Source organism: Nycticebus coucang, chromosome 17 (assembly GCF_027406575.1).
Source record: "Nycticebus coucang isolate mNycCou1 chromosome 17, mNycCou1.pri, whole genome shotgun sequence".
NCBI classification, from domain to species: Eukaryota; Metazoa; Chordata; class Mammalia; order Primates; family Lorisidae; genus Nycticebus; species Nycticebus coucang.
The window spans coordinates 81,075,350-81,089,305 of record NC_069796.1 but is presented as its reverse complement, the minus strand read 5'-3'; positions in this window follow the sequence as shown (position 1 = coordinate 81,089,305).

Genomic DNA, 13,956 nt, shown 5'->3' with positions numbered 1-13,956 from the left:
GGTATTTAGCTCTGGTCTGTAGGTCAGGAAACAAGCTCAGGGAGATGGAATGACTATCCTAAGGTCATCTAGAAAGTGAATGACAGAACTCAAGCCCTTGTCTTTTGGGGCAAAGAGGGAGGGCTCAGGATGACTCTCCACTGAGCTGGATCACTTTTGCTACCATATTAGACACTTTCTGCTTTCATCCTTAATTGTGGCCAGAGAAGGTAGAGATTCACCCAGGGTGAGCATATATAGGAGGGAGGTGTGGGGGCCGGTGCTGGGACCTGCTCTCCCTCCCCTTTTGGCCAGGACTGATGGGTCTGCTTTTGGCCAGTACCGATGGGTCCCCTTTTGGCCAGTACTGATGGGACACCCATGAGGTACCAGGCCTCTGGCAAGGGTTTACAAACTCTGCTCCTAGAGCGCCAGCAGGATCTCCTGAGGCCAGGCCCCACCCCCCACCTGACTTCCAGCAGAGTTGTGAGGGGAGAGGGCAGACTTGCCTGGTGCCAATGATGTTGCTCTTGGATGGCAGCCGGGCCAGGAACACTGGAGCTCTTGTATGGAAGGGCTGCTGCTAAGCCAGCCCAGCCCCTGCCCAGGCCCCACTCTAGCCTGGGCCTGGCTCTACCTCTGGGCCCATTCTCTGACCCATTCTGTTTTTTTTTTTTTTCCTTCTTTCCTTCATTTTTTTTATCTTTTAAACAATTTTATTTTGAGAAAGTTTTAAAATATAGACAAACTACACAGGGTGATACCATACAGCTGCTGCTCAAAATTGACACTTGTTATTAATTTACTATTTTTTTCCAAACTTTTTTCTACCCTGGTTTCTCCCACAGTCTCTAGGGAGGTTTAGCTTAGCTGTTCAAAATGGAGGTGGCACTAACAGCAACTGAGTGGTTAAAGGCTGGGTGTCAGAATCAGGCAGATCTGGGTTTGAATCCTGACAACTAACTGGCTTCATAATGTTAGAAAATCACTTAACCCTCAAGCCTCAGTTTCATCTTCTATGAAGATTCAGTGTGATGATATATGCAAAGCACAACGTCAATGCCTGGTGCACAGCCCATGTCAGTAAAGAGAAACTGATATGAATATTAGCACCTAGGACCCACCCAAAAGCATGAACAATACACTCCTGTGACTGAGAGGAAGGGACTATGAAGGCTACTCCTCCCCTGGCCCTGGCCCTGTTATCTCCTAATTTCCCATCTATCCTTGGTTCTGGGGCACATCTATGTCCAATTTATACTCTGGAGACAACAGAGCCCTGAGTTTCAGGTTGCCTAGGGCATTTTTTGTGGAGTTAGAAAACCTGGGGGTGATGTTGACAGCCTGGGAGGGCTCTAGGCAGGTTCCTTACACCATTATGGACAGAGGAGAATGAGCTAGGAGGGGACAGAGGTGTTATCTGGGCTAATCCTAGTGCTTCTCAGAGTGTTAGCATCACCTTCAGCCCCCTCATTCACTGGTCCCAGATACTATAGACATGTGTTCTGGCTAGCTGGGACGGGAGCTGTCTGCAGGATATCATGGTTTGCCAGACTCTGCTCTCTCTAGTCTTGGGCCTACAAACCTCACACTCATTGTGTTGATGTGCACATTTGTTTGGAGGAGGGCAGGACAGCTGGAAAGTGGCAGGGCTGGGCATAAAGGGTTAGAGGGTTGATGGTCTGAAGGGAAGCAGGAAACAAACCCCAGAGGGGCTTGCATCTGCTCTACTTTACCTGATGCCCACCAGGACCATGAAGGATTTTGTTTGGATGTTAATAATAGAAAACCTAAATGACAAGGGCTTAAGAGGAGTTTATTCACCTCTCACTTAGCCCCACATCTGGAGGTGGGTTAAGATGGGCCTGAAGTCAGGGTTGAGGACTCTAATTCTCTAGACTTTTCTCTCATGGTTACAAGATGGTGGTTTCAGCTCCTGCAATCACATTTGTGCTCAGGCAGAAGGAAGAAATTACAAAGAGTTGCGTTTGTATCTAGCAACTCCTGATTTCATCTCCTTGGTCAGACTGTGACATATGGACTCCCCTAACTGCAAAGGAGGCTGGGAAGTATATTCATTCTGCTGAACACATTGACTCCCCTAACAAAACCAGGCTCTGGAAGAAGGGTTACTGAGTATTAGAGAAGCACCTAACAGTCTCTATATCACCAATTTTCTCATCAGCTCTCTAGTGATTTCTGTAAAATATGGATCTAAGCAAGTCACTCCTCAGCTTCAACTACTCTTTCCCTACTACCCACTGGTACCCCCAGCTCCTCAGTTTGACACAAAAGGGGCTTTAAGAACTGGCCTCTAGGCTTGGCGCCTGTGGCTCAAGCGGCTAAGGTGCCAGCCACATACATCTGAGCTGGCGGGTTTGAATCCAGCCTGGGCCCGCCAAACAACAATGACGGCTGCAACCAAAAAATAGCTGGGTGTTGTGTCGGGCGCCTGTAGTCCCAGCTACTTGGGAGGCGGAGGCAGGAGAATAGCTTGAACCCAGGACTTGGAGGTTGCTGTGAGCTGTGATGCCATAGCACTCTATCCAGGGTGACAGCTTGAGGCTCTGTCTCAAAAAAAAAAAAAAAAGAACTGGCCTCTCTGGGAGGTGGAGGCAGTGGATTGGTTGAGCTCATGAGTTTGACACGAGCCTGAGTAAGAGCAAGACCTTGTCTCTTAAAAAATAGTGGGGCATGGCTTGGCGCCCATAGCTCAGTGAGTAGGGCTCCGGCCACATACACTGAGGCTGGTAGGTTCAAGCCTGGCCCAGGCCTGTTAAACAACGACAACTGCAACAAAAAAATAGCTGGGCATTGAGGTGGGCACCTGTAGTCCCAGCCACTTGGGAGGCTGAGACAAGAGACTTGCTTAAGCTCTGGAATTTGAGGTTGCTGTGAGCTATGATGCTACGGCACTCTACTGAGGGCAACATGGTAAGACTCTGTCTCAAAAAAAAGGAAAAAAAAAAGACTCTTTCTGGCCACCTTGCACTGGACATCTAAATCCATTTCCTCTCTCTGGTAACAAACAGCCCCTCCATTTTTCTTTGATGTCCTGTTCCTCCCCTACTCCTAGTCCATAAGGATTTGGATGAAGCCAACATTCTTCCCTGACATTCTTGGTGGGCTGTGCCTTGGTGGGTCTGGCTGAGAATATTATTTTTATTTATTTTTTTTTTGTAGAGACAGAGTCTCACTGTACCGCCCTCGGGTAGAGTGCTGTGGCGTCACACAGCTCACAGTAACCTCTAACTCTTGGGCTTATGCGATTCTCTTGCCTCAGCCTCCCAAGCAGCTGGGACCACAGGTGTGCGCCACAACGCCCGGCTATTTTTCTTTTGCAGTTTGGCCGGGGCTTGGTCCGAACCAGCCATCCTCGGTATATGGGGCCGGCCCCTTACTCACTGAGCCACAGGCGCCGCCCTAATGAGAATATTCTATTCTCCAGGCTATTGTGATTGAGCATGTGATGAGCATGTGAACCAAGCATGGCCAATGAGAGCCCCTGTAGGTCTTTTATTGAACTAATGGGAAACTAACTCTGAGGAGCCTGGGCTGTGAATATGGAAGCCTAGAGTTGCTAAAGAGAGCCTGCCGGGCGGTGCCTGTGCGGTGCCTGTGGCTCAGTCGGTAGGGCGCCGGCCCCATGTACCGAGGGTGACGGGTTCAAACCCGGCCCCGGCCAAACTGCAACCAAAAAATAGCCGGGCGTTGTGGCGGGCACCTGTAGTCCCAGCTACTCGGGAGGCTGAGGCAAGAGAATCGCTTAAGCCCAGGAGTTGGAGGTTGTTGTGAGCTGTGTGAGGCCATGGCACTCTACCGAGGGCCATAAAGTGAGACTCTGTCTCTACAAAAAAAAAAAAAAAACAGAGAGCCTGCCTGTTAATGAAGCTGGCATATGACATAAGAGGGCCAAGAGAAGGAGCACACCTGGATCCAGCCATGTTGAAGCCAAACACTGAACATTTTGTTTGCAAACCAAATAATTTTTTCTTGGCTGGTGGGGTGGTTCATGCCTGTAATTCCAGCAATTGGGAGGCCAAGGTGGTTGGATTGCCTCAGCTCACAGGTTGGAGACCAGCCTGAGCAAGAGGGAGACCCTGTCTCTAAAACCAGCCAGGTGTTGTGGTGGGTGCCTGTAGTTCCAGCTACTTGGGAGGCTAAGGCAAGAGAATCGCTTAAGCCCAGGAGTTGGAGGTTGCTGTGAGCTATGACACCAGCGCACTCTACTGAGGGTGACAGAGTGAGACTGTCTCAAAAAAAAAAAAAAAAACAAAACTTTTTTCTTAGACTAATATGACTTAAAAAAAAAAAATCTTTATAGGGCGGCGCCTGTGGCTCAGTCGGTAAGGCGCCAGCCCCATATACCGAGGGTGACGGGTTCAAACCCGGCCCCGGCCAAACTGCAACCAAAAAATAGCCGGACGTTGTGGCGGGCGCCTGTAGTCCCAGCTACTCGGGAGGCTGAGGCAAGAGAATCGCTTAAGCCCAGGAGTTGGAGGTTGCTGTGAGCTGTGTGAGGCCACGGCACTCTACCGAGGGCCATAAAGTGAGACCCTGTCTCTACAAAAAAAAAAAAAAAAAAAAAAAAAAAAATCTTTATAAATAAAACGTTCCTAGGGTGGTGCCCGTAGCTTGGTGGGTAGGGAGCTGGCCACACACACCAAGGCTGGTGGGTTTGAACCCTGTCTAGGCCAGCTAAAACAACAATGGCAACAACAAAAAACAGCTGGCAGGTGCCTATAGTCTCAGCTACTTGGGAGGCTGAGGCAAGAGAATCACTTAAACCCAAGAGTTTGAGGTTGCTGTGAGCTATGATGCCACGGCACTCTACTAAGGGCGACATAGTGAGACTCTGTCTCAAAAAAAAAAAATAAATAAAATAAAACGCTCCTAATATTCTTCCTCAGTAGAATATGTTCCTCCTTCTTTTGGGTATCCACTATCATCTGTTGACACCTTGGCTGTAGTACTCATCTGTTTACATGTCAGCAAATCCATCCTGTCTTCATTGGTCTTGTTGAAAACCTTTCGGTGAATTCCTATGGGTTTTAGGATAAAGACTTGTATTAGTTATTTATTGCTGTATAACAAATAGGTCCAAAACTTAATGGTTTTAAATAACAAACATTTGGCTGACTGTCGATATTAAGGAAGAAAATGATTCGATGACACTTGTTAGACACAGTAAAGAAGACTATTTAGCACCACTAACATAAGTACAGGAACCACTGAGTCTCAGGGGAGAGGGTGTGGGCTGAACTAATATAGCACAGGCAAGTGGGCTAGCACTCTGTGTGTGTGTGTGTATATATATATATATATATATCCAAGGAGTGTTGTAGGGATCAGTAGTGGAAAATGACTAAGAGGAAACATCCAGGGTGAAGGGCATTCTGGCTAAAACCACCTAACAGGATTCCTGCTAAAGACAGGCCAGGGTGACCAGGCATCACCTGGGGGGTGATAGAGAATGAAGAATGTGATCAGATATCAAGGATGGGGTGGGGGAGGTTCTTGCTAAACTGACTTAGCAGGTTCCTGGCAAACACTAGATTTTATAAGGAAGTGTACAGACAGGCCTAGGAGAAGGTTCAGGAGCCTGAGTAAAGTTTGGCTACGCAAAGAATCTTTCTCATTGATTAAGAGATCTCCATTTCTCTCTTGAGCATCCCTAGGACATGTAAGCTGTTTTCTCTCAGAGATGTGATCCAAAAGAGAAAATAGAAGGTGTAATATATTTTATCATGTGCTCTCAGAAGTCATGCTTTGGTCATTTCTGCTTTATTCCATTTGTTAAAAGTGAGTCACTAGGGTGGTGCCTGTGGCTCAGGGAGTAGGGCACCAGTCCCATATACTGAGGGTGGCAGGTTCAAACCCGACCCTGGCCAAAACTGCAACACAAAAATTAATTAATTCATAAAAAAAAAAAAAGGTGAGTCACTAATTTCAGCCCAGTAGGGGAAATTTAGACACACTAGAGGAAGGATAATGGAAGTTAAACTTAACCTCTTTTTTTTTTGTAGAGACAGAGTCTCACTTGATGGCCCTCGGTAGAGTGCCGTGGCCTCACACAGCCCACAGCAACCTCCAACTCCTGGACTTAAGCGATTCTCTTGCCTCAGCCTCCCGAGCAGCTGGGACTACAGGCGCCCGGCTATTTTTTTGTTGTTGTTGTTGCAGTTTGGCCGGGGCTGGGCTTGAACCCACCACCCTCGGTATATGGGGCCGGTGCCCTACCGACTGAGCCACAGGCGCCGCCCAACTTAACCTCTTAAAGGGAGAAATATAAAAAAATTCTGTACATATATTTTATGTTTTATTTTTAGAGACAGGCTCTCCCTATTTTGCCCAGGCTGGACCTGAACAACTGGGTCCAAGCAATCCTCCTGTTTCAGCCTCTAAGTAGCAGGAACTGTAAGCACATACCACCATGTCTAGCTTTTGCAGACATATTTTAGAACTGCCATAAAATCAAGTTCCCTAGCCTGTAACATTGTATAGAGGAGATATTTGTCATCTGAACTCAAGTTTTGAGGAATACTTGCGTATGGCGGAGCTCATCTGTCATGGTAGAAACTGAAAATGCTAGCCACTACTCCAGGTTCTCTTTTAGCTAAGGCTTAACTTCTGCCAATTAATAGCATCCACTCCAGAGAGCCAGTAATGACCACCAAAGGGGCTTGGAAAGCTCAGTGCTTGGGGGACAGGACAGTGGTACCAGGGATCTTTATTCAGTGTCTGGGCGAGCTGGACAAGTGGCACGGGCAGCAATGGTGTCCTTCCTGCACCTGTTCTGTGATGTGATACACATAGGATTCTGGTCTTGTAGCCTGAGCCCACTCCTTTAGTGTTCCTGGTAGTTCCATGAACTTAAACTAGCTGGTCTGTTTCTGCTGAAAACCTTGGCTGATGCACCTTGAGGGAGCTGGTGGCACATTCTTTCTCCTTCAAGGTAACAAGCACCATCCTGCCTCAGGGCCTTGGTGCATGCCATTTCCCCCCATTCTCCTACTCACCTGCAGACTAATCCCTCCGTTTAAATATTAATTCCTCAAGGAGGCCTTCCCTGCCCTACACTCTGCCTATTCTTTAACCCTCCTATTATATATTCTGATACATTCTGGCTGTACTAGTATTTTCCTTTGCAGCTCTTTATTATAATTCTCATTAATCATTAGTAACCTAGGGAAGTTTTCTTTTTTTCTTAGAGACAGTATCTTGCTATGTTACCCAGGCTGGTCTTGAACTGCTGGCCTCAAGTGATCCTCCCACCTCAGGCTCCTGAGTACCTGCGACTATCTGGTCTTTAGGGTGATTGTGTCTTTTTTTTTTTTGTAGAGACAGAGTCTCACTGTACCGCCCTCAGGTAGAGTGCCGTGGCGTCGCACGGCTCACAGCAACCTCTACTATTGGGCTTACGCGATTCTCTTGCCTCAGCCTCCCGAGTAGCTGGGACTACAGGCGCCCGCCACAACACCCGGCTATTTTTTTGTTGCAGTTTGGCCGGGGCTGGGTTTGAACCCGCCACCCTCGGCATATGGGGCCGGCGCCCTGCTCACTGAGCCACAGGCACCGCCCAAGGGTGATTGTGTCTTAATCCAGGATCCTAGCATATAGTTGGAGCAGAAGAAGAATAAATTGTCTTTTCCATAGTCTTATTGACCCACTCCTTGTTCCACTACAGCAGCCCTCTTCCCTAGAGCTGCTTAGCGCCTATCAAACTTAATAACCCTCAGGGAATATTTTCATTCAATTGGAAGTAACTGATACCCCAATTCAAATCTGCTTATGTGGCTCAAGACTCCGTAATCCTAGCACTCTATGAGGCCCAGATGGGAAAATCACTTGAGGCCAGCAGTCAAGGCCAGCCTGAGAAAGAAGCTGTCTCTACTAAAAATAGAAAAACTTAGCAGTGCATGGTGGGAGCTGAGGCAGGAGGATCACTTGAGCCCAAGAGTTTGAGGTTGCTGTGAGGTAGGTTGATGGCAGTGTGCTCTAATCTGGGCAACAGAGTGAGACTGTATCGCAAAAATAAATAAATAAATAAATAAATCTGGCTCAGTGCCTGTAGCTCAGTGGTTAGGGCATTGGCCACATACACTGGGGCTGGTGGGTTTGAACCTGGCTGGGGCCTGCTAAGCAACAATGACAACAACAACAACAACAAAATAGCTGGGTGGGCGTTGTGGTGGGCACCTGTAGTCCCAGCTATTTGGGAGGCTGAGGCAAGAGAATCACTTAAGCCCAACAGTTTGAGGTTGTTGTGAGCTGTGACGCAACAGCACTCTACTAAGGGCTACATAGTGAGACTTTGTCTCAAAAAAAATCTGCTTAGACAAAATAGTGAATTCATTAGCTCATACAGTATATAAAATATATATAATATATATATTTTAAAGACAGGGTCTTTCTACCCTGCCCAGACTGAGTTTGGACTCCTGGGCTCAAACAATCCTTCTGTTTCAGTCTCCAGTATTGGACTCCAAGAGGACACCATCATGGCCAGTTGTTTGGTTTTTTCTTTTTTTTAGACAGAGTCTCAGTTCAGGCTAGGAGTGCCGTGGCATCATCATAGCTCACAGCAACCTCAAACTCTTGGACTCAAGTGATCCTCCTGCTTCAGCCTCCTAGCTGGCACCACAGGCACCCACCATGATGCCCAGCTAGTATTTCTATTTTTAGTAAAGATGGGTCTCATTCTTGCTCATGCTGGTCTTGCACTTCTAAGCTCAAGCAATCCACCCACCTTGGGCTCCCAGTGAGCCAGAATTAGAGGAAGAGCCACCACATCTAGCCTGGTTCACGCAGTTTTATTTTGTTTGTTTTTTGAGAAAGAGTTTCAAGCTGTAGCTCTTGGTAGAGTGCTGTGGCGTCACAGCTCATAGCCACCTCAAACTCTTGGGCTTAAGTGATTCTCTTGCCTCAGCCTCCCAAGTAGCTGGGACTACAGGCATCTGCTACAACGCACAGGTATTTTTTTTTTCTTTTTAAGAGATGGGGTCTTGCTCTGGCTCAGGCTGGTCTCCAACTCATGTGCTTAGGTCATCCACCTGCCTTGGCCTCCCAGAGTGCTAGGATTACAGGTGTGAGCCACCACATCTGGCCTGGTTCATGCAGTTTTAAAGGTCTGGTGTGAATCAGGATTCAGAAACAATTGGATCCTGGGGACCCAAAGTGTGGTCAAAACTCAATTTTCTCTTCTGCTTTCTTCCCTGTGGTTCTATTTTCTTTTCTTTTTTTTTTTTTGCGTTTTTGCCCGGGGCTAGCTTTGAACCTGCCATCTCCAGTATATGGGGCCAGGGCCCTACTCCTTGAGCCACAGGTGCTGCCCCTATGGTTCTATTTTCAAGCAGTTGCTCCCTGATAGAGCCAAATATAAGGACCTGCCCAAATCTGATGTCCCACCTAGGAAAGGTGCTAATTCCCACCCTTTGGACATATGTCCCACCCAGGAAAGGGAATGTGACAATCCTCACCCTTCTGACCTTTAAAACTCCATCCACCTGGGTGGCACCTGTAGCTCAAAGGAATAGGCCCCATATGCCGGAGGTGGCGGGTTCAAGCCCGGCCCTGGCCAAAAACTGCAAAAAAAAAAAAAAAAAAAAAAATAGGAGTGGGGGTGGCTCGGCGCCTGTTACACCTAAGCTGGTGGGTTCGAATCCAGCCTGGGCCCACCAAAACAACAATGACGGCTGCAACCCCCAAATAGCCAAGCATTGTGGCAGGCACTTGTAGTCCCAGCTACTTGGGAGGCCGAGGCAGGAGACTTGCTTGAGCCCAGTAGTTAGAGGTTACTGTGAGCTGTGATGTCACTGCACTCTACCCAGGACAACAGCTTCAGGCTCTTTCTCAAACAAACAAACAAACAAAAAAACCCATCCAGCATTAACCAGTGCTGATTTCTTTCTTGTATTCAGCTTGTCCTCACCAGGGTGGAAATAAAGGCGTCTGTTGCCCACACAGAACCTGGATTCCATTTTCCCTTTGTTTTGCTACTCAGAATGGTTTTTATTTCGGTCTTTGACCTCTCATTTTGGCACCATGACTTGGATTGGGGAGAAGCCCTCTTGGGGGGCTGAAATACACTCTGTGGGACCCAACTAGATGGACTCTTGTTCCGATGAGAAGAAAAACAGGGAAACCCCTCTGATCCCCACCCAAAATTCATCCATTTATTGGTGAGGTGAGCATTTGTGCTAGAACCCCTTTCTAAACCTCTGTAACTTCTCTTTCCATTTCCAACTCCTCTTCCCCTCTCCCTCCATCTCTGGAGCTCTTAAGCAGTTGTATATAACCCCTCTCTCAGTTTTATTAAAATTCCGGTGATCTGTGCCTAACCCTGGCTAGCAAGACTTGCCCATCTAGTGCCTCATGTATGGGGATGCTCTCCTGCAGGCCTGGGGCACTTTTTTCCGGCTGGTTCATGGTCACACGCAGGGGCCAGGCCTCTCTGACCCCATCCCTCAGCCACCTCCTTTCTCTTCCTCATCACAGGCTCTCTTTATATTCATACTTCAACCTTGTTTATTTTATTTTTACCTCCAGTTTCCGATATGGGAAATGCTCAGTCATGGATTCCCCCTTCTTCAACGTTAAGCTGACTTTAACTAACTTCAAGCCTCTAAAGCTCTATCCTGACCTTAAACCTAAATGCCTCATCTTTTTCTGTAATACTGCCTGGCCTAGGTACAGACTAGACAATGGTTCTTGATGGCCTGAAAATGACACATTTGAACTCTCAATCCTCACTGATCTCAATAATTACTGTCAGAAATTAGGCAAATGGTCGGAGATTCCCAACATCCTCCTCTGCAACATTCCTCTGTGTTCATCTTGTGAACCCGCTTAGATTTTCCTTGTGCGTGTGGAACTGGCTCCCCCCACCCATCCTTGTGAACCTTCTCAAATTTTCCTTGCGAAGGCCAAAACACCCCTCCCAGCCATCTAAATCTCCATTGTCCTCTTTCTAACCGGCAGACAACCCTACCCTCTCCTTTCTGCCCCTCCACACTCAACCTCATTCCTACCTGCAGAATTCCTATGCACAGAATTCCACCCCATTCCCCCCTCTCTCCACTGCCCCCCACCCGCCTTTCACTGCATGTGGTAGAAAGAGAAAAGATGGCAGAACCTGGAGAAAAAAGAAACATGGCAGACCCCATTTCCCCACTCCATACTAGGTCCCTTCACACCTTCGGCCTTCCATTTCAAGACCACCACAACCTCTATACCCGCTCTGAGAGGTTGCGGGAATGGAAGGCAGCATCAGGGTTCATGTTCCCTTTTCTCTTTCAGATCTGTCCCACATAAGTCAGAAACTAGGTTCGTACTCCACAGAGCCCCAAAACACTCTCAAGTAATTTAGATATTTAACCCAATCATATGATTTGACCTGGCAGGATTCATATAATATCTCACCTTCACCCTATTAATATGTATTTTATCTTTCAGTCTGCACCTGGTATCCAAAAAAACAAAACTCCCCCGAATTCCCCCAGGGCCCTCAGATCATCCACCGAGATCTCATTGACCAAGCCTTCTAGGTGCAGCAGTGCCTCTCAGAGCTCCAGTTATTGGCTTCTGCCATTAGACAAAACCCAGCTACTTCTGGAAACTCCCCTGGGCAGTCCGAAAAAAAGAAAATCTCCCCTAGGGCCGTAAGTTTTAAATTTAGTAGGCTAAAACACTGGGCAAAGCAGTGCCCAAGTCCAAACCCACCCCCCAAACTGTGCCCAGCCTGTGGAAGTCCTCACTGGAAGTCTGACTGCCCAGGTCCTTCCGAGGATCTGGTTCACAGCCACTCCCGGACCTAGCAGAATTTCCTGACCTCCTGGCCTGGCTGCTGAAGAATGACGATCCCTGGAAAATCAGGATGCCCCTGGATGCCATCCTGGAAAACTGAACTGTGGGTATTTTTTGCTAGTGGAAGGTAAGACAATCTCTTTTCTAATTAACACAGAAGCAATCTTTTCTATGCTGCCATCTTATAAAGGTCTTTTAAAACAGAGATCTTGGGGCCGCGCCTGTGGCTCAGTGAGTAGGGCGCCGGCCCCATGTGCAGAGGGTGGCGGGTTCAAACCCAACCTCGGCCAAACTGCAACAAAAAAATAGCCAGACATTGTGGCGGGCGCCTGTAGTCCCAGCTACTCGGGAGGCTGAGGCAAGAGAATCACGTAAGCCCAAGAGCTGGAGGTTGCTGTGAGCCGTGTGACGCCATGGCACTCTACCGAGGGCAGTAAAGTGAGACTCTGTCTCTACCAAAAAAAAAAACAAAAACCAGAGATCTTGGTGGTGGGTATTAACGCTGATTTACTGTGCTCTCAAGCTACTCCAACCTTATGGTGCTCGAATTACGGCCTCCTTCATTGTTGTCTATGATAAGGCCACTAATTACGATCTTTCTCATTCTTGGTTTCAGACCAATAATCCTCCACCTCATCTCCCGATTTATTGACCAGTCACCTGAAAAAGAACTGCTCATATCATTGCCCTACGTGGGTAACAACCAGTTTAGACTGAAGACCCAAAAATGTTCCGGTAAACACCACTCCTCTCCCCCTCTCATTTTCCTTACAGGCAGCCTACCCCACCCATTATCTGCAGGAAGCAGTCAAAGAGACACCATGCCCATCATCCTGCCTCCTTATTATAGACTAATAGACTAAAAAGACCAGGATGATAGAGTCAAATAGAACCAACCTGTCCAAGTAGAATGTCCCACCCAGGAAAGAGTGAATATGCCAATCCCGGTCCTTCCGATCCTTCATATTTCCATCCACCTTCACCCATGTGCCGACTTCCTTCTTGAACTCAGCCTTACCTGCAGCTGGGTAGGAATAAAGGCTGCTGTTGCCTACACAGAACCTGAACTCTGTTTCCTTTTGTTCACATTTGGAACAGTCTTTTATTTTCGGTCTTTGACCTTTCACTCCCGAAAAGGTGACAAAGAAGGCCATCAGCGGCTCTGGGTTCAAGACCTTCCCATTTAGCAACTCCTCAATCGTTTTGGCAAAACCCAGGAGGGAAGAGATCATCCCCACCTAGTCTGCATAAGCTGAGGGTGGGGTTCTTCAAGGAAAGTTTTATTCCAGGAAGAAAAGTAGATAGATACCAGGAGGCTAAAACAACTAGATCATTATACCTGGTGATTCCTTAAACCTTTACTGCATAGTAAACTGCCCCTAAACTTAGTGATTTAAGACAATGTATTATTTCCTAGAATTCTGTGAATTAGGTAGGCTCAGCTTGACAGTTCTGATAGTCTCTCCTGGTGTTGCTAATGCTACCAGTTAGCTGTGCTGGAGTGTCTAGGATGGCTTTTTTCAGACGTATGGAGTGGCTGTTGGCCTCTTTCTCATGAGGTCTCTTGTCTTTACAGTCTAGCCCAGACTTCTTTTTACAGTGGCAGGCTCTTAAATCCTAGGCTCGGAAGTCACACAATGTCATGTTACTGCATTTTCTGATCCAAGAAAGCATAAGGCCAGTCAAGAGAGATTCAAAGGGTTGGGAAACAGACCCCCCCAGCTTGACAGAAGTAGTAGTCACAAAAGAGCACAGACACAGGGAGGCAAAAATTCATGGGAGGCCATTATTGAAACAATCTATTGTACTCCATCATCCACCTCTTCTATTTAATTTATGTATGTATGTATATATGTATTTTTGAGACAGAGTCTCATATGTCACCCTCGGTAGAGTGCTGTGGTGTCACAGCTCATAGACCTCAAAACTCTTGGGCTTCAGAGATTTTCTTGCCTCAGCCTCCCAAGTAGCTGGGATCACAGGCACCTACCACAATGCCCAATATATTTTTTATATTGTTGTTCTTGTCGTTGTTGTTTAGCAGGCCCAGGCAGGGTTCAAACTCATCAGCCCTGGTGCATGTGGTGGTCACCCTAACCACTGAACTATGGGCACCGAGCCTATTTATGTATTTATTTACTGAGACAGAGTGTTACTTGTCATCCTCAGTAG